A 22484-nucleotide genomic window follows, 5' to 3' on the forward strand; every position below is an offset into this window, starting at 1 on the left:
TACTGGCTATTTATATGGCATTATTACTGTTTGTAGGAGAGAGGTATGGGTGTTAGTGAACCATGACTATGAAGTGCTTGTTATTTCTATTGATAAAATTTACAGTCTTCATTATTGATGAGATCCCAATAATTGTATTATTGAAAGTCATTCTTGTTTTATTATGATTATTAAGTTGATTATGAGAAGAGATTTAGGGAGACTGATTGGATGGAGATTGCAATGGTGCCAGCAAGAGATGGTGATGGTTTCATTTAAATTATTAGCAAAACAGATGGAGAAAATTGAATGTATGATGTCTGTGTTTAGCTCTTGAATAAATGCCACATTTGAAGAGGGGACAATAAATGAAGTATTATTCTTAGACTTTGGCCTTGGCTTTATGCCAGATTGTGGTTGTGTTTGCTAAAATGGATAAGACTGACCGGGTGGGGGATGTGAGTAGATAGAATCAAGAGATCTGTTGCACCCATTATTCATGATACATATTGGGCAGATATCTAAGTATGTCAAAAAGGCTTCTGTATACATAAATTTGGAATTAAGTGAAGAGTGAGGTGTCTAGGTATAAATCAGATAGTGAGAAATCATATACCAAGAGAATGGAAGTAAAACAAGAAATGGGAAGAATTTATAGTTTTAGTTATTCCCACTCATCTGTTTCTTCATCAGCTAAATTTCCAAATTATTCACATTGTCTTTAAATTATGCTATATAATAAACTTTCAGATTTACTTTCAAATAGTTCCTAGCAATCCCATTTATATCTCACCTCCCATCTCCTGTTTCTCAATTCATATTTTAAAAGGGAATATCTGATTGGCTTATATATTAACCTAATGGTTCCTGACTATTACCTTACCAGCATACTTTCCTTCATTAACATGGATGAATCTCCGTTATTTTAGGAACCAGTATTTCAATATATAATGCATATTATATTATATATAATATATTTTGATTTTATTAATAGTTGAGAACCAAAATGAATCTCCCAGATCACATAGTTTTTATTCATATACCAGGTCCATAATTTACAATCGTATGTGACTCTAAAGTGCAAATTTAAGAAAAAAAATAGGGATTTAGCTCTGAGTTGCGTAGCTGTATTTATATCCATGTGTATTAACTCCATGTACTGTAAGGGAGACAAAAGTCAAGAAATAAACACTGGAAACCAGGACTGTGTCATAACAGTTGACTTCTGGAATATACTTTTCCCTGAGACAGTCTCCTTCTTTTCCAGAAATATTACAGAAATAACACAATTATTTTTTTCTCCCTAAGATTGTTCAGCTTTCAACTACACCATCTTAAATAATACAGACATAAGGTCCAAGAGGGAAAAGAGTGAACATTATGCAACATTGAATTCAAAAAGATAACTAATAAAGATAAAATTAATGTCATATGAGAGTCACAGTATAAAGTATACAATTAATAGGTTTTTGTATATTCACAGAGCTGGGCATTCATCAACAAAGAGTTTAAAAGTGTTTTCAGCATCCTAGAGAGAAATTCTGTGCTCATGAGGAGTGCCTGCTCAACCCCCACTTCCACCCTCAGGCAAAAAATTAACTGTTTTTGTTTTCTGTTTCTATGGATTTATCTCTTCTTAACATTTTATATAAATGGAAACATATAATAAATGCAGTCTTTTGTGTCTGGCTTCTTCCAATTAGCATAAGATTTCAAGATATATCCATGTTGCTATATTTCTTTTTATTAGGAATAATATGGCAGTCCTTCCAATTGACAAATACTCTTCAATTGTGTAAATATACCACATTTTATTTATCTATTCATCAGTTGATGAATATTTGGGTCTGAACATTTGGCTAGTATGAAGAATGCTGCTATAAATATTCATGTATAAGTTCTTATATGGAAATGTTTTAAATTCTCTTGTATAGATCCCTAGCAGTGGAGTTAAGGGGTCACATGGTAACATTATATTTAACATTTTTAAAGAACTGACAGATCATTTTCTATAGTGATTGTGCCTCTTTACATCCCCAATAGTAATGTTTGAGGGTTCCCATTACTCCATGTTTTCATGAATACATATTATTGTCTGTTATTTTGTTTATAGGCATCCCAGTTTGTTTGGAGTAGTTTTATACTTTAGTTTTGGTTTGGGCTTCTCTAATGGAAAATGATTCTGATAGCTTTTTATATGCTTATTAGCCATTTGTCTATTTTCTTTGGAGAAATGTCTATTCAAATACTTGGCCCATTTTTAATTTATTTACTTTTTGTTTTTTAGTTGACAGGACACTTACATATTCTAATTTCCAGTTTATTCTCAAACTTGAATTTACAAATAGTACCCCAATGCTTTGGGTTGTTACTTTCTCTAGGGTATCATTTAATGCACAAAAGTTTTTAATTTTGAAGTACAGTTAATCTATTATTTTTAAGTTCTTTTTGGTTTTATAACTAAGAAACCATTGAATAATCTAAAGTAAGATTCACTTCTGTGTTTTCAGATATTTATAGTTTTGGCTTTTACACATAGGTCTGTAAACCACTTTGCATTAATTTTTGTGTATGACATAAGAAAGAGGTCTTGACTTCATATTTTGCGTGTAGATGTGCAGTTGTCCCATGTAGTATGTTTTTCAGTAATAAATATGTTGCTCAGGAAATCGAAAGGGAAACCAAAAATCCACACAAACAAAACTCATATTTGATTGGAAATATTAGGGAAGTTTTTATTTTATATATAGTTTCCTTACTGTGAATAACTTTGAACATGTAGAAAGAAATATTAGGGTAAGAGAATTATAGGAATAGGTAAAAAGAGAAAGTAACAAAAAATGTTATAGTGATGATTTCATTTTTCCCTGTTAAATGCTTTGCAGAGAACCTGGAATCTGATACTGACAAAATGACACAAAGACAATCATATCTTTGGGGTGTCTCAGTTATGCCATTCAGGGCATGTGAGCTGGTATAATTGTTACCCTATCCCCTAGGGTCCTTTGGTGAAGGACTACTTTGAGGTGTGTGTTATGGTAATGGGCTTGAAAAGTAGAAAGTAGTCTAGAATAGTAATTTTTTGCAGAAAGTAGTCTAGAATAGTAATTTTTTTTCATTGTCGGAGCTGACAGCCTGTGATGGCATGTAGTCTTGAAATTCTTTGGTTTTGTAGGTCCTGCAGTACCCTCTCTGGCTTCCCATCTGATTAATTCCTGAGAATAATCTATTAGCTAATGCCACATATCCCTAAGTTTGCCACTGAAACTTGGCCACCTATTTTGGCACTTAGAATAATTTCACTCATCTTTCCTCTTCTGGTTAAGTCTTGCCTTCTGGCCTCTGATATTCCAAAATCCTAGCATTACTATTGACACTGGGGAACTACTTTCATAAGCAAACGCTCCCTACAACCTTCAAATCTGGTCCTGTAAAGAACAACCAAGACTGTTTTTCAAGATGAAGGTGTTCTCCTTTGCACTTTTCTAACCCAATATCCTATTTCCTTCTTTTTCTTCCTTCCCTTCCTCCCTTTCTTCCTTCTCTGGCTTACCTGTTTTATGAAAGGGTTAGGCACAGTAACATAGTCAGCTGGCACTTCCCTAGTGTTATGTAATAAACCCACTCTTGTGCACTCCGTTGTTGGACTCTTTTGAACCCTTTATCTAAACTTTGAACAAATATTATCCTTTTGATTCTAGGTCATCATTCCTCCTCCCACATGCTTTGAAGAAGTATCCTAATAAAATAGTATATCATACCAACTCCAGCTCCAGCTTCCATTAACCCAGAGTCCTCAGTGAATAGTCACATATCATTCAACTCACTGTGATCTGCCTTTCTTTCCTCTATTGCCCAACAGTCTCAAGATCCATTAAAATCCATGGTTTTGCAGTTCTTGCCTGAATACATTGTCTTGGTCCTTTGGTCCTTCGGTCCTTCAGATGAATAATCCCTTCCATTTCAATGAAGGCAGTGTATATCTATATTTGGTTTATACCCAAAATTGATCTTCATTATTGGTTTTGAACTCTTAAGTTGGGAGGGAAGGGACAGCTCTAATGGGGCAGATTTCATTTTGCCAGACACCTGACTGAGATGTTGCTTTTGAATGTCTCCCAGACAAAGAAAGGCTGCTGATTGTATAGCAATAATGAGGGAGTCACATTTGTACACACACAGACTTCAGGAAAATCTCAGTGTTTAAATACAAATGTATCCATCTATAATCAATCTAAAACTTAAATCCTTCCCTGTCCATCCTGACTTAACTGCAGGAGATACATCATGGCTAAACAGTCATCTTTCTCTACAGTTTGATTCATTGATGTCAACTCCTGATCTTGTTCTGCATATCCACCTGATATTATTAACACCTTCTGTGTCAGAATATTTCATGAGTTGGAGGTTGGATCATTTGAGTATGTTGTTGTTCTTTCTTCAGTGCATTGATAGCACTTAACAATTACCATTGTCCTTATGAATTACCTTTGCTATTGGAGTGTAACTCACTCAAATCCTAAATATATTACTTACTCGAATGTTAGCCTCTGCCTATATGAAATCCCACTTTACCACAGAACTAATGTCGGCAGTTGAGATGCTTCAGAATAGCAGCATTCATTATTATCTCAATAGCAGTGGAGTCCTTGGCCATTTGGACAGTGAGTAATACAGTTACTGGGGTACCTGCTTCTGGGAATCATTTTCATGCCCACTGTCTTGTTCTAGGTCCTTCATAAGCTAGTGCTGAAACAAAAATTTGGTAGTTTGTTTGGAAAATTCAGGGGCATGGATTGGGGAGAAAAGTAATGCAGAAAGAAGATGATGTCAACATTAAAGGGCACTTTATAAAACTGCTTGATACCATAGATAATTGGTGCTTAATTCCACCAGGACATTCAGGGAAATGGTATAAAACATGTCTCATTCACTAAATTCTACTAATCATGTTTTGATGATTTTTTTCCCTAGGGGTATTAATTTCTTAGCACTGCTGACCTGTCATGTATACGGAGAAAACTTCTATAGTTTTTTTTTTTCAGGGGTTCAGCCTTCATACATAGAATTGATGTTAGCACATCCTGAAAAGTTATAGGAAATTGGCAGAACTCTGACAGCATCTGCTTCATGGAAGAAGTGAAATTAAACATAACTGAAGTCAGCTCATGCAGCATCAAATGCCATTTGAAGAAGTATATGTAAACCTGATTTTCTTTAGAGAAAGAATTTGATTAGCTAAGAATTATGCCTTAGGAATATTAAACTGAAGTAGTTTATAGGATTGTTTGGAGAACAGGATTGGATAGTGTTATGGTTTGTGTACAAAAAGTTCCCTGAAAAACTCATGTGGCAATGGAGGACAGGTCAGAGGTGAAATAGTTAGATTAGGAAAACTATAACCTCATCAAAGGATTTATCCTTCTGGTGGAATAATACATTACTGGTGGGAACTGCAGGCAGGTAGACATGGCTGCAAGAAATAGGTCCTTGGCTCCTTGTGTTTGCTCACACACACTCTCTTTTTTCCAGCTGCAAAGAGCTTTGCAGCTTTCATTTGACATGCCCTTCCACCATATTGTTCTGCCTCATCTCAATCCCAGAGCAACAAAATCAGCCAGCCATGGACTAAACCTCCAAAACCATCAGTCAAAATAAACTTCTATGAGTTTTTATTGTCAGCTATTTTAGTCACAGCAAAGAAAAGCCGACTACCAGATAGTATAATGGAGAGGGCATAACATGATGATCTTATTTCTATTTCTAGTTCTGACTGGGACCTGCTCACAGTCCTAATGCTAAAGCAGCTTCCAGAAGACTAGCATTCTGAGCACACGCCAACAATAGTATTTCAGATAAAAGAGATTTTATTCTCAGAAGAGCTGAGAACTTAGAATGGAAGCAAATATTCCCAGATTACTTTTTTTTCTGTTCTGTTTATTAAGAGTCATGGGAAATCTTCACCCTGTCATTCAGACTTTAATATGCTGTTTGAGCTAAAGCACATTAACCTAAACAGAAACAGCCTTGTACGGAGAGAGTTAAGGTTGTCCTTGCCTGTGCTTTCTGGTAGACAGTACTGTCCAGCCAACTCTTTGTGACCGTTAGCACCATTTAGCAATACTTCATTCCTAGTAGTGGTTTACCAAGACAAAGGAACAGAAAAAAGATAAGTCAGAGAACAAAGACAATGAAAAAGGATTAAGTACTAAGAAGCAATTTTTTTGACTAATCTGAAAGCTGCTTAGAAATAGAAGAGCAAAAACTAATAACATACTTCATATGTTAAGCACTTATCTAGTAATACTTGTATTAATTTATCATCCTCATATAAAACACCAACAGGCATATGTCAAATTAGTTTAACTCAGATACTCCCTTTCTTGCACAAGCTTTAATTTCCTACAAATCTTTACCAACTTCACCTATTTCTGGGGCTTGTAAAGACCTACTCTTTTTCATTGTTGAGAACCCATTCCTGGAAAAGGTTTTCTTCTTTTCTTTTTTTTTTTTGGAGGAATTTTCTACCAGTATTTACAATTAATTGTAACAAAATCTATTGGAAAGAATTCTCCAGGGTATGGCTGTTTGCCAGATCTGCTTGGGTATTCCTGTATACACAGTGCAACTTGAGTTCATTTCCAGAAAAATTATATGTCATACAATGGGTTTCTTTCTGTTTTCTCCCACCTATTATGTAAAAGTGAACAGATAAGCCAAAATGAAAAGTTGTGGGAAAATACATGATTTACTCTGATCTTTCCTACTGTGTTTCCATGAAATAAACAGTAACATCTTTGGTTATTAGTATATATACAACTCTAGCTTTGAGTAAAACAATATCATCATATCCCGGTATATCATAATCCCATTTCCCAGTTTGCAGAGAATAAAGAAAGCATAATCATTTCAAGTGGTATGCTTCCAAATCTTCAAATATCTAAGTGGATGTATTCATGCCCAATAGGTAACATCTAGTTAGTCTTATCACTTTTGGGAGAGAGGTGTCCCCTGAGGTCTGGAGACCTAATCACATACCCCTCTGAATGACAGTTCAGTGCCTCCTTATCATCACTGCTCTATGCAAATCGTCATTTGCTTTATTTTATTTATTATTGCTGCTCTTTTACCATTTGACTGTTCTGTTGTGTTTGAGGTGATCACAAACAGAGTTCATATGTAGAATTCTAATGTTGAACAAGGTTGTCCTACCAGAAGTCATTCCAGTGGGACTGAAGTCTTAAGGTTTTAATTTTAATATAATTGTGAAGATCTAAGGTATTTAAAATAACAAGAAAAAAATATAACTGTGAAGTGTTAAGGCAACATTAGTGGGCCAAAATTTGACCAAATAAGGTTTATAGAGAATCATGATCTTACCCTGAAAGATTCTCTACTAATTATTTTACTCATTATGTGTCTGCAATATGAAATAGCTCTTCTCCAGATTTCTGCATGAAGATGAATGCCATAGCAACATTTCATCAAATGTTTTCTTGTCTTGGCCACCAGTAACTTCTCTGTTAATAATTGCAGTATACATTGAGCTCTTTATTTTACTACACCTTTCAGCAGCATTTAATATATTTAAATATTTTCTCTTTTAGTAATCATTTTCTTCTATAACATGCATAGAACATCACACTTGTATCTCACAATTTGCATTAATATGTACAGTTTGAGTATTTTATACTTGATATTTGCAAGAATTAACAATTCATAAATTAATGTATTTAAATACTGTACCTTTTACTTAAAATATAAAATTAATTACAGTTACAGCTGTGGACAATGGACTTAATTAAAAGTTAGAGCAAAGATGGATGATTTGACAGAATTTATAAGTAGTCCTTTTTTATTAAAATCCTGCTCAATTAAAGGGTACTTGCCATGCAGCCTTGATTGCATATGGCCTGCTCGGGTCACTATCTCTTCCAATGCAAACATATGTTCCTAAAATAATTTTTCTGTCCTCCTTCTTTGCTTATCTCCATTTTGAAAACACACACACACACACACACACACACACACACACACATATGATATATAAAGAGGGAGAGTTCTAAACTTGAATTTTCTTCTACTAAAAATCTTGTGCATTAGCATAATGCCCCCAAAGCCATTTGTTGTTTCTAGGCTTCAGCTAAGGCATGGCATCTGAATTATCTATAATCAGCTACATTATTCTGATATCTTTAAAATAACATTTCTGGTTTGGGAGAGTGCTAAAAGCTTACATATTTCTTTACATGTATGATATTTAGAATCTTGACCTAAGAAACAATAAGTCTCCACATTAGTAGATGCATTGAGAATTAATTTAGAATTCAAGCCTCGTGCTATTCACCTGAATATTCAACAAATACTAAGAACCTACTGTGAGCTTTGTAAATATTCCCTTGGTAATGGGGATACATTATTGAACAAGACAAAGTCTCTACTTTTGTAGAACTAGCATTCTACATACACTTATTTTAATTTAAAGCTTTCATATGGGTCAGCATAAATTTTCAGATACATTTGATGTTTAGTCTTGTGTTTTCTTTAAAATCTCAAGTGAGTTAATTCGTTCTTCAGGTCAGTTCCTTCATCTCTAAAACCAGGATAAAATGCTTCATACAAATGCTAATGTATATAAGTTCAAGAATTAAATTAAATGTGGCTTGTGAGATAATTATTCTGTGCTTTCTATATTTCTGAAGTCCCGTGAAACCTAGCATGGTCCTCAGGTATTGTTGAATATTAAGGCAGAATAATTTAGATGAATATTTGACATCTCTTTATGGTAGTATTGCTGTAAATATTCAAAGATGGTATTTGTAGAATTTTTATTCATTTGTTCAGTAAATTCTTGACTTCAGATAATGCCAGTTAAGATCTTTGGATATATAGAAGGTGGACTCTATTATGAGACATTTAATCTTAATGAATATTTGATGTTTTTAATGGGATGATCTTTTCTTCTTAGTGGAAATTATCCTCATTGCTATAATATATTGGTTCTATTAATAGGAATAATCCACAAAAAGTAATAAATTTATTTGTAAAACTTACTCAGTCTCAGCAGTTATCTTCTAGATACCAGTGAATTCATATCTTTTTAAATTAAATATCTTTGTAGTACTAATAAAAAAGTTTTATGTTTGCCCAAAGTGAAATAGAAATGTATCTGCACATGATACATTTTGCTTCTCATTTTATTCTCTGAAACTAGTTATCATTTAAATGCAGAGCCTTCGCTTTTCTGCTGCAAAAACAGATTTATGTTATTAACTACATGCCTAGCAGCAGTATTCAGGGCACTAATTTTCTAAGTTTATGTCAGTATATTGACTCAAAGTGAATTTTTAAGTAGTTGTGAGGAAAATATCATATTAGAATAAGAAGGCCCTTTAAGAAGCTTTTCATTGATAGAAAATATTAGATGTATATGCTTTAAAAAATTAAGCCACCACAGAGTTACATAATAAGCTGCCTGTGTGTTCAATAACTATAGTTTATTTTTCTTATGCAAGGGGCAGGAAGAATGTTCTGAACAAATCAGATAGACGTCATTTTACCAAATGAAAGCTTCTCTTCATTCTGAACCATTCTTTTTCTTAGGATGAATTTGATGGTTTATTTCTCTCTTGCTCCTTTTTCTAATAAACTTGGTTATCTGTGGGACTAATTAGTTAAGTCATAGACTCAAAACACTGTGGAAAAAATTACATAGGGAACCTGATAAGGAATTAAAGATTCATCAGGAGTTTGGTTTTGTTTTATTTTAACCTATCTTTAGATTAGTGCTCATTGGGGAAAATGAATAATTTGCTTTTATTGCATTATTAATTAGTCATCTGCCAGTAAGACTAGACAACTTGAAAGGTCATTTACTTTTTTGGAGTCATGTCTTTGAAATGGTGCTTTGTTGTAGTCTTTCCTCTGCATGGCTTCCCTTTTATATGTTTATCACAACCACATTTTGAGGAATAAAAAGATAAGAAAAAAACATTTCTCCACAAACTTTTTTTTTCCATTTTGGAATGAGTTGGGATCTGTTACAGTTTGCAGCAGAAATAAATTCAGGAATCAATAATTTTATTAAAGCACAGAGTGGAGAGGGAGGAAAAAGTTTTGATCTACATTTGAATACTTATTCTTTAGGAGGCAGAGGTAAAGACCAAAGTACCTCTGTACAGCAATGTTTTTCTCCAATGTTTTTGGAGTGTTTTCTGTCTCATTCCTTCCTATCAGTATGTATAACATTACTTTTTACAGATTTTTATTTTTATTCCCCTTGAATCAGCAAGCCCTGCAGCTGTGTATGGTCCTCAGATAGTCAGGGCATGACTTTCCTACCTACCATGTATTTCTAGGGATACAGAGGTAAACCTATTAGTCTGAGGGTGATTGATCTTTTCCTTTGCTAGTTCTTTAAGTGAGTTTTCAGGACTTTCACTTTCTTTGAAAGTTTAATTAGCTTTGCAGTAGTTCATTTCATTTTGAGAAATTATCTGCTTTTATCTTAAAATTTCAAAGTTTACTATGGAATAAAATTTATATTCCTGTTGCATTCTAAATATTTTTCAAAAGGAGGAAGATATACATTTGAGACATTTATATGAGGACTTGGATATATGGTCAGTTTATCAATTTATTATCTGAACATTCCTTCCCTACAAAGGCTATGTGTTTGACTTATTTTAATATCTGTGAGAAAAGAAAGCAGTCTGATTATTCAATTATATTTCTGCTTTAAATATTAATTTTCTTGTTCTAACTTTCTATTCTCAAAAGTAATTCAGGTTTTTGCCTAGTTTATTTGACTTGTTATGGAAACAAAAACTTCATATGTGGGTAGAGATTTTTTTTTTAAAGAGAGTGCTCAGATATAAATGCACTACAGACTATTTAGAACTCTGTACTCCTGTCAGTTCTAAGAAATATTCAATTGAGATGGGAATGGCAGAGCTCAGCACTAAGATAAATGCCCTGTCGTATGTATCCAGTGGGTAAATGCTGTTGCCCCTAGTAAAACAAATATACTTATTTTCCAGCTGTGAAATGTTTAAATATACATGAACCACCTAAATGTTGAAAATATAGGATGAAAATAATCAAACATCTCATTAGTTCTGCTATTATATTGGTCAATTCCATCAGCTGTTTGCTTTTATATAGCAGGCACTGAAGCAAAACATACTGATTCCTCCTTCATGAATGCTTTTTGCTCTTAATTTTTTCATATTTTTCATGTAAGACTAACAGTATCATAATATAAAAGCAATAAGCCAATGTATAATGTACAAAAAAGCTCATAAAACCAAAAAAACCAAGTCACTGAAGCTTCTTCATAGTAGAGTATCTTGTAAACTATGTTCATTCTTACAGCCTGTGTAAGTAGAACAAAGAATTTTTTTTTTGCAGTTCTTTATGAGTTGCTTTCTTTGGGTACAGGAGTGGATATATGAATTATAGATGATGAGTGCAAGTTTTGTCATGTGAACTATCTTGCTTAATGAAAACTGTTGCTTTAGCAAGAATGAGTTTTCCTTCAGAGATTTTCTGGGAAAGAATGTTTTAAGAGTCATATGACTATTTATTTTAAGAATGTGCATGTTGAATATGTTATGATATAGTTATGGTTGGATATGTTATGATATAGTTGCGGTGTCTATAGCAGGAAAAGTAATATGGCTTTGGAAGATTTATATACTCATGAGTCCCACAGAGGGAGTCTGTACATGCCATGAAAGACAATAGAGGTTTTGGTGAGATGGTAGATGGCAAAACTCCAGGCCAGAAGTCTTTAATGAGATTTCCAAGGTAAGGTACTGCATAGTAGGCACTTCAGCATGGTTAGTTTAAATAATTCCTGTGGGATTTGTACTTTAAGAGTGGTCTCTAAATGCCTCATACCCAGCCTAGGATGATTTAGAACAAGAGGAATATTGGAATATTGGCTGCCTGTGTGAGAGTTAGATAAGTGGGTGTTTGGGGATTTAGACTTGGGGTTGGTTGTTTGGCATATAAAAGATTCACTTCAGGTCAGTCCTTTGCAATCTCTAAGAATTATCTAGCCCTGGGAGGGAAATTTTTTCATCTGCTCAACTCTCTCCAGCAAGCTTTATAAGATGCGAAAACATCATAGACTATGGAAAATCAAGCCAGAAGCCTTGGTTCTAGTTCATGGTCAGTACAAGTACAGCAATGAGCAATTACTTTAACTTGGGAGCCTTGGATTCCTTACTGATATCATGAAAATGAATACCATTAAGGTATGAAAACCTGTGCTACTACTACTACTACTTTTTTTTGGTCTTTTTTGGAGCTGGGGGTGGAACCCAGGGCTTTGTGAATACAAGACAAATGCTTTGGCAGTGAGCTACATCCCAGCCGTTTCTATGCTACTTTAATGAGTATAAAGCTTTAATGAGTATAAACTCAGTGTATAGTTTCCTCAGAGGTCATTACATCCAAGATGAACATGTAGCCCAAAGAAATAGTCCTTTGGACTATACCTAATTCTTGCTTAAGCAAAACTTTTTACTGATCATGAAACTTGAAGTTTTTAACCTTTTCTATCGCTTCGTAATTCATCTATCCACAACTTGATCTAAAGAAAGGGCTTAAAAAATCAAGACAAAAGAATCTCTGTTCTACCTATATTGGCCATAAAAACAGAAATGATTTGCAAATGTATGGTTTGCTTTACTAAGTTTTTTTCTACATTGTATCTTAGCAAATTTTTATATAATGATGTGTTAGAGTTTTTTTTTCACTGTGACAAATACCTGAGATAATCCAATTATAAGAAGGAAAGTTTTACTTTGGCTCACTATTTCAGAGGTTTCAGTTCATGATCACTTGACATCATTGCCCTAGGGTCTGTGGCAGCACAGTACATAATGGAATGAGCATGTGGCAGAGGAGCTTCTCACCTCATGGCAGTCATGAATAGCAATCAAGTCTTTAACACGGTGGAGATACTTCAGATCCAAATTATAGCCAATGAGTATACTATTTTATTCCAACATAAAACATATTTGAAAAAAAAATTAGTATCAGGAGATTAAGGAATTGGAATATTTTGAGTTCAGTGAATGCAATGCAGCTGAAGCAAATTGTCAAATTAATGACAGAATTAATTAATTAATTAAATTAATTAATTAAATTAATGGTGGTTTGATTTGTATGTTTCTATAATTTCTACCTTTATCTATACACATAGAAAATGAATTATGTATTTGTTTTGAATGAAATTTTGAAATTTAATCCATTAGATATCTGTGGTACAACCTTAAAGTTTTCTTAAAGTGTAGGCATGTAGATTAGTTTTATACATTAGCTTCAACATCTTCCCCTCTGCCTTACTGAATTGTTTTAGTCATTAAGGTGCATATCAAGTGCCTTCTTCATTCCCAATCCTTCCAAAGCACTCCAATTCATGAATAAGTTCTCATTTGAGCACATACTATGTTTATTATATATCCCATTCCATTGTTACTTATAAACAAACCTATGCTATCAGTTACATTTTCTTATTTTTTATTTTAAAGATATAATAATATTTCCACTGAGAACAAGCCTTGTATCCTCATTTTCACACTTTTATGGAACTTGACACATACAATAAATTCATTAATTATTAACACATGACATGTAAGATTCACAGTATATTTTATGAAGTTAAAAGTGTTTTGAAGTAAATGTTTACATTAACTGACTAATAGTGAGGTAGAACCTACTGGGTTCTTTAAATATTATATTTAACTCTGCATGTTAAAAAAGAATAATTATAATATTTTCAAATTCCAAATTGAGGTACTCTTTATCTTCCTGTCATCTTTAGACCTAGAAAAGGAAGGCCATGCTCTGTGTCTAGAGCTTTTCATGATCTTGCCCTTTCTCTCCTCTGGCCTCACTTCTCTTCATGAAGCTCTAACCTTGAGGGATGAGGAGATTTGCCACATAAATCCTCTTTCATAAGACCACAGATAGTCAAGACCCCATAATTTCTTTTTCAAGCTCAGGTTTCCTTCAGGAACTTCATGTCCTTTTGAGGTCCATCCTCCAATGGAAATACGGTGCATTGTTCTGCTCATCTCAAGCTAAATGGAAGACCAAAGTTGGCAGCTTTGGGTAGCAGGAAAGGGGCACAGCTTGTACCTGAAGGCTTATAGGCCACCATATGTACATGGTGAAGCCCTCATGGATTGGTATGGAGCTAGAGTCAAGGAATGGAACAGCAGTAGGACTGACTGAAGTTAGAGGCTAGCCCTCTGTGGACCACCACATACTTCCCTTGCTATTCTAAAAAATACAAGTATTTTTGCATTGACCTGACATCTGAGGTTGTTAGGAAGTTGTCTTTACAAAGTAAGAATATAAAAATTTAAATTCTCATCTTATTTAAAGTATGATTTACTATTTAAAAATATTTATACACTTTGTATGTAAGGCCTCAAACTTATATTCTTGCCTCAGGTCCCAATTTCCAGATATGTTAGTAAATTTCATATTCTTTTACAGTTGTACCAATCTTGAATTTATTTGCTTATTTTAGGAAATCAAATTCAAATTTAGAAATCTAATGTAAAGTATTTTCTCTCTTCTTGGTTAAGATGAAATTTATCAATTGCTTTGGTATTGAGTCCAATTCTAATTTCTTTATTTCTCTTTCTTCCTTTTTTCCTCCTCTTCCTCCTCATCTTTTTTCTGTCAATGATCGAAGAAACAATTTTTTTTCACAAATTTGACATCAAGGATAATGCACAACTTTAAGTATCATTATATACTGTCTTTGAGTAGTTTCATATTTCTTGTGTGATTTTTCTGACCCTTTTCTCCATGTAAACATCCCCCCAAAGAACCATGTAAATATTTTACTGAATACTGTAAAAAGCATCATGATGCGATGTGGGGCAAATTGGATATGAGGACAGATGGGGAAAACAGAGAGCATATATAGTGGGTCTCATTGTTTTTTTTTCTTTTTTTTTTTAATCAGATAATGAATGCTTCTTTATGTTCTTTTAGTGTTACAGGAAATAATTAAACTGCTCTTTATGTATTTAAGTAGTATATACTTTATAACAGTCCTATAAAATGGGTAATATTAAGTTTAATTTTATACTTAAGGAAATTAGAGACATTAAATAAAGTTGCTGTAGGTCATACAGTTAATATGTAAGAAGGCAAGATTCATACAGGGATGGTCAATTGCAGAAACCATCCTTTCAACCAGAGGCTCATGATTAAAATGCTGTTGCATTATTGCCTTGAACAGCTTCATTTGTATCCTTTCAATTCACTTTTTGTTAAAACATTTGGAAGTTTCCGTTTCACCATTATCATTTTATAATTACTTAATTTTTTTTCTTTTCACAGTGGGATGCCATCACTGAAATGGATGAACACAATAGGCCTATTTATACTTACCAGGTATGCAATGTAATGGAGCCAAACCAAAACAACTGGCTTCGAACAAACTGGATCTCACGTGATGCAGCTCAGAAAATTTATGTGGAAATGAAGTTCACACTAAGGGATTGTAACAGCATCCCTTGGGTCTTGGGGACTTGCAAAGAAACCTTTAATCTGTATTATATGGAATCAGATGAGTCCCATGCAATTAAATTCAAGCCAGGCCAGTATATAAAGATTGACACAATTGCTGCTGATGAGAGTTTTACCCAGATGGATTTAGGTGATCGCATCCTCAAACTCAACACCGAAATTCGTGAAGTGGGGCCTATAGAAAGAAAGGGATTTTATCTGGCATTTCAAGACATTGGGGCATGCATTGCCCTGGTCTCCGTTCGTGTTTTCTACAAAAAGTGTCCCTTCACTGTTCGAAACTTGGCCATATTTCCTGATACCATCCCAAGAGTCGACTCTTCCTCTTTGGTCGAAGTACGGGCCTCTTGTGTGAAGAGTGCTGAAGAGCGTGATACTCCTAAACTATATTGTGGAGCAGATGGAGATTGACTGGTTCCTCTTGGAAGGTGTATCTGCAGTACAGGATATGAAGAAATTGAGGGTTCTTGCCATGGTAAGGAACATTTAAATAATTTATTTTCCATTTAATTATTTTTTAAAAGTAAACATGTTCTACAATAATTTGAAAATAGTAAACATTTTGATACTGCTCCTAATAGCTAATTATAGAAAAAATTGACTCCTATTATCTATTTGAAAAATGTATAATCTGTTTTTTCTTTCTGGGAAAATATATCATTTTTATTTTGATAAAGGAGTTAAACACTATGTATTGTGGTTTTCACCTACTTTTATAAAGAATACTAAAATCAACCACAGTAATGAAAACCAATGGGGATTCAAAATAGGATTTGCCTGATGTCCCAGTGTTGGTGGTTTAGAGACACTGTCATGTTGAAACACCATTAAAAAATGATTGCATTTTTCATGTTGAATTATAATGAAAGATTAGTATTTAAGTGTACTTAAAGGGGTAATTCATATGTTTTATTTTTTTAAAAAAATAAGCTAGTTTATACAGGTGTTATGTGTTTGAAGGTTGAAGGTTGAGTATTGACCTTTTCAGAAATTAATTTATCCCTTGTTATTATTAAGTACACTTTTCAGCCACATGACACATTAATTATTTATTAAAATAGCAGTATTTGTATACGTTCCAAGTATTAGGATATATTAATACTGCATAATGCTAGTTAAGTTTAGCATTACACAGGGTTAGATAATGAAAGACCTGTAATTTTAAAAGAGAGACATTTTTCCTTTTTTATATGAAATATCTTATGAGGGTTATTAATTTAATGAATCTATATAAAGATTTTATATACCCTTGATAAAGATCATATATTCAATTATGTTTGTATTTAGTACTCAAAAACAAAACACATATATAGAAAAAAAGTTATTTTCTTGGTAAACTGTAGCATACTATAGTTATTTCCTTCTCAGAGATAAATTATATACAGATGTTTGCCGGCAGTGCCATATTAAATTTTTTGACATCTTGGTTGATGCTATATTCACATTCATTAAAAAATTCAGAGAAAATAAATAAGGAAAAAAATACTTGTTTTTATATAAGGGTCATGGGTAATATATATGAACTTTCAAAGGATTTATCTACTCATAAAATGTTTGGGTTCTTGATTCTTGAAAAGTTTGCTAGAGGCTCCAGTGATCCTCATGTTTTATATTTGGAGAACATTAATATTGGCATGAAAAGTCAGTAGTGTGTATTTTATAAAGCATGAACTAGTCTTCTTCCACTATTTAATCACTCAAATATATTTCATTCAGATTTATCGATATAGATTGAACCTAAAATTTTTACTCACCTAAAACAAAGATTTATAATGGAGAAAAAATAAATCATAAATGATCCTGGATAGATTTATAAAATACTTTACACTTTTTGCTATATTTTTAATACAATAAATATTTTATACATTTGAAAAATTATTCAGTGAATGGGAGGGCAATTAGAACTTGGAATAAAATATACCTAAGGAACCATACTGTTTTGTCACATTTTAACGTACATAGAAGTTACAGGCTTTGATTGATAAAAATAATCAAATTTTAAAAATATTTAAAAAATTGTTCAATAATCCAAGGATTTATGTGATTAGCTTTTACTATATTTGTATTTTTATGGCATAGTCCACAGGATTAAAGTAACCAACCATGATGACTAGATATCTTTTTACTTGACATGCTTGTGTGTGAAATTTTATTCTTTGTATATGCCCTAATATTTCTTTATTGTCTGGCAAAGGTGATTTTGGACAAATGATAAACATACTCAGATTGTCCAGTGCTTCTGCATGTCTATTTTTATGTCTTGTTATCTTTATTCTTATTTACCTGGTTTCAGAAATATGAGGGAGTTGGGATAGTATAAATGTTCATCATCTTCTTGTACTATATGCCAGAAACTATAAGGATTGAACTTGAATTTTATGTCCATGGCTTACTAAGTTTGAAATAAGTTTTTGTATCTATTTGTTATTTTGTAAGACTGAAAATAACCACATATGGTTTTAATTAAATATAAGGACATGCTGTTAGCAAAGAAAAGGGAATTTAAGTGGATGCAGAGACTAATTTTTTTATTTGTTCTAATTACTTACTCATGACGTTAGAATGCATAAATGGAGTGTAATTTCTCATTCTTCTGGTTGTACATGTTGTAGAATCATGCCAGTCATGTAATTATATATGTACATATAGTATTGATGTCTTATTCATTCTACTATACTTACTACATCTATACCCCCGCCTTCTCCCTTCACTCCCTCTCTACATAATCCAAAGTACCTCTATTTTGCCCTAACAACACCATTCCCCTTATTGTGAATTAGCATCCACATATCAGAGAAAACATTTGGCCTTTGGTATTTTGGGATTGGCTTACTTCACTTATCATGATATTCTCCAGCTCCATCCATTTACCAACAAATGCCATAATTTTATTCTTAAGGCTTTGTAATATTCTATTGTGTATATGTACCATATTTTCTTTATCCATTCATCTGTTGAATGTCATATAGGTTGGTTCCATAGTTTAGCTATTGTGAATTGAGCTGCTAAAAACATGGATGTGGCTGCATCATTATAGTATGCTGATTTTAAGTCTTTTGGGTATAAACCAAGGAGTGGGATAATTGAGTCAAATGGAGGTTCCATTTCAAGTTTTCTGAGGAATCTCCTTCTGCTTTCTATATGGTTGCAACTATTTGCAGTCCCATGAGCAATGTATGAGTTTACCTTTTCCCCCACATCCTAGCCAACATTTATTGTTGCTCATGTTCTTGATAATTGCCATTCTGACTTGAGTGAGATGAAATCTTAGTTTTGATGTGCATTTCTCTAATTCCTGGAGATGTTAAACTTTTTTTCATATAGTTTTTGATCTATTGTATTTCTTCTGTGAAATGTCTGTTCAGTTCCTTAGCACATTTATTGATTAGGTTATTTATTTTCTGGTGTTGAATTTTTTTTATATATCCTGGAGATTAACATAGAGACCCATTTTTAAACTTTTTTTTTGTGACAGCATCCTATGTTCTGTACAAATTATTTGCTTACAATTCTGTAGTCAGGATATCTGGACTAGGTGTACTGGGCGGTTCTTATTTGGTCTTAAACACAACTAAAGTTATTTGAAGATTTATCAGAGCTGGATGTCTAAGAATGGCTTCATACACTTATAATTCTATATCTAGGATCTTTGAAGTTCTAAGGTTGCTTACTCTCTACATCCTAATTATACTCTTTTAGAGTGTTTTATTTCAGATAATTATTCTAGTATTTTTCTTTATTGGTATGTATATTAAAAGTGATTATTCCCAATAGTATTCAAGTGACTTCACAATTGGGCCCTGTTCTGTTCTTTTCCTAGCCTTGGATAATTCTGTGTGCTATTCTATTTTTATTATTTTTGAAACTTTTCTGTGCTTTTCCTGTCCCTTTTTTTTCATATTTTATTTAGCTGCTCAGTGTCTTTTTCTTCCTTTTTCTGCAATGGCATTTTATTGATCCTCCGAAGTGTAGCAGAAATGTCCTATGTCTGGGTTTTCAGTGAGTTAACAGCTCTCTTCTCTATGTTAACAGTTTTTACTAATTGTTTATTTGCCTGTTTAACCTGGCTATCAGATAAAAGAGGTGTATTTCAACCTTGCCTGTGTAATAAAGGGTAGGAAACTGGTTGATGGGAATGTTTCTGTGGCACTGAGCGTGGACTCTCCTGAGTAAAGGTTTAGCTTCTGGTGGAGCTGCTCCCTGCACTGTTTATCCTCATCTATGAAACAAGAAAGCTCCTTTCAGGGAGGGTTTCAGTATTATAGATCTGGAAGGCCTTAGAAAGTACTGTCATCTGTCATTTTATGACTGGGCACTAAATTACTAAAAACGGAGCTTCCTTTTCTGGGGCCTACAGTAGTGACCAACCCTAGACTGAGAATTGAAGCTCAGATGTTTCTCCTATGGGCTGTTGCAAGATTTTCCTTTCTTTTTTCCTCTATTCTCCCCTTCCTTCCTCCCTCCCTTTCTTCCTCTCTCTTCCAATCAGTGGTGCTCTTACTTTGTATTAATACTTCCTGTCTGCCAAGTCCAAAATAATGGAGGTCTGTTACACATTATTTAAGACCCCTTTCAAGCTGTTGTTTATTTTCTGTAGTCCAATATACTTATTGTTAGGACAGAATTGACACATCCATTCTGAAATTCAGGCTACCAAGAATAATGGAAAAAATACAGATTTATGTGGAACTTTGCAGATAAAGATCACAAATAAAAAAATTTACAGTGAAGCTTTGTATACTTTCATAATTTGCTTGAATTAATTTGAGAGCTCTATGCAGTAGACACAATAAGGTGGTTTAAAGTTGAATAAATTCATATATATCTATATTATCTGTATCTACTGAATGATATATAAGTAGCATGTTTATATAATTCATTATTGTATTGTACCCTAAAGAATTATATCACTGAATGTTTGAATTAGTGATGCCTTTCTCCAATATTAAGGCACATCTAAATCCAAATTCTAGAAGTACAAAATGAGAAGTATTCTTATCCTTGTAGTATCAATCAAGTTTAAATAGAAACTTTATTATGGCAAATATGATAAATTTAAAACAAAATGCAAGGATATAGGTTACTGTATTGTACCTAACAAGCATTATTATAATTTTGGCTTACAAATCAATTTATTTTTGATAACTATTTTAATTCTATTTCATAAGTTCCTAAGTGAAACTGTCATACTGGGCATATTGATATTAGACATATAATTTGTAATTTATTTATTTTACTTAATGTCAATTCTTGTTAAGGATTTGAATTAAAAATGAAGTTGATTGGACTAGCATTGAAAATGCTAATTTACATCAAATATTCTTTCACTTTACATATCTAAGATTATTTTAAGACTATATAAGAAATGACTGGATATGACATGCAAAGTTGAATGCAATTTTTGTTCACTTGTCTGAGTCCTAAAGTGACATGAATCCCTAATAATCTCCTCTGGAACATTAATTTAAGATAATCTCATTAAGGTTGTAGCATTTCTACTTTGAGTTAAATAAAAATTGACAATTATCTGCATCACCTAAAAATTTTTTTTTAAATAAGAAATGTCAGTTTAAGTTTAGAGTTTTATATCTGTTGGGCATACATACATACTACAAGGATACTTATCTTTAAGTATAACATGATATGATTAAATAATATTTAGCTATGGAAATTATAGTTCTAAGACATTGAGAATTTTTCAAAACCTTTGCTTTTTTCAAGAACATGCTTTTATTTGTTTATTTTCTTTCTAGTGCTGCTTTACAATTCAGGAGGAAAGGATAGTGGCATTTCTCAGACCATTGCATTATTGTGCATAGAGGTGAATGGGACATACAGGGCCTTTAGTGACTTAGCTATTGATTTGATCTTCTGAAGAGTGTTGTTATTAAGGCTTCCTGGCACAGTCCTCTGCTACAGTTCAGAAACATTTATACTCTGAGTTTATGATCTTCTGTCTAATCATGTTATCAAAGATGACTGTGGAAGCAGAAAGGATAAAGACATTTGAGAGGCCAGGATTTGCTGGCATTAAATAAGGGGGTTTGAGGATATGATGAAAAGCTGGAAGATGAGATTGGGATCAGAAAAAAAAGGCCAGACTTACTGGCCCAAATAGTATTTTTGTTTTCGAAAGGCTTCCACATAGTAAATATAAACTCTTGCAATATGACCTTCGATTCCAAACAAAGCTGATTTGTCACGAAGCAATTCCAGGATTTCGTCTGACTTAAGAAGGATATGAAATCAAGAAGTTTAAAGGAATCTAAAAATAGAAAGAATTATTGCTAAGTGAGACACAGTAAAGGTGAATAATTACATTATTCTTTGTTCTTTATCACAATTTTAAAGATAGGTCAAAATATAAACTGTCTTGAAATGAAAATATTTATGAACTTATTTAAATAATATTTAACATTAATTTTACTCTCTATATTGTTTTTCTAGCTTGAAAACTATAAATTATGTTTTATAGGGGTTATGCTTAAATTTTAAAATATTTTGAGCACATATATTTCTGGAAAGGGATAAATTGATCTAATATCTGTTCTTTTTCCAAGCATGAATTACCTTGCAACACACTGGAATTGTGACTTTCCTTGTGAATATTGCCTAGAATTTTATTTTATCTTTAAAACACACACACACACACACACACACACACACACACACACACATTATTAGCTGTTTGGAGTCAATACTTAGTTACACAAAGACATACTAACACTTTTTAAACTCATCACCTTTCTGATTGTCTCCTTTTCTTTTCACTGAAGTATATTCTTTGGTAGTTCTTTTGGCAGGATTCTATGAGTGGATATGCTCTTTAATGGATATCTAAAAATATCTTTAGGGCTGTGAGTGTAGCTCAGAGGTGGAGCACCTGTTAGGCCCTGGATCCAATCTGCACCTCCTAAAATGCACGCACAAAAAACCCTTTGTTT

At 33.0% G+C, this 22484-nt stretch overlaps 1 pseudogene; it reads left to right on the forward strand.

The window, feature by feature from the left end:
• The window catches only part of LOC143640835 (ephrin type-A receptor 6-like), a 160441-nt pseudogene extending 139026 nt beyond the window's left edge, over positions 1-21415 (forward strand).
• Positions 21416-22484: the final 1069 nt, after the last annotated feature.

This window comes from Callospermophilus lateralis, unplaced genomic scaffold (genome assembly GCF_048772815.1).
Source record: "Callospermophilus lateralis isolate mCalLat2 unplaced genomic scaffold, mCalLat2.hap1 Scaffold_66, whole genome shotgun sequence".
NCBI classification, from domain to species: domain Eukaryota; kingdom Metazoa; phylum Chordata; class Mammalia; order Rodentia; family Sciuridae; genus Callospermophilus; species Callospermophilus lateralis.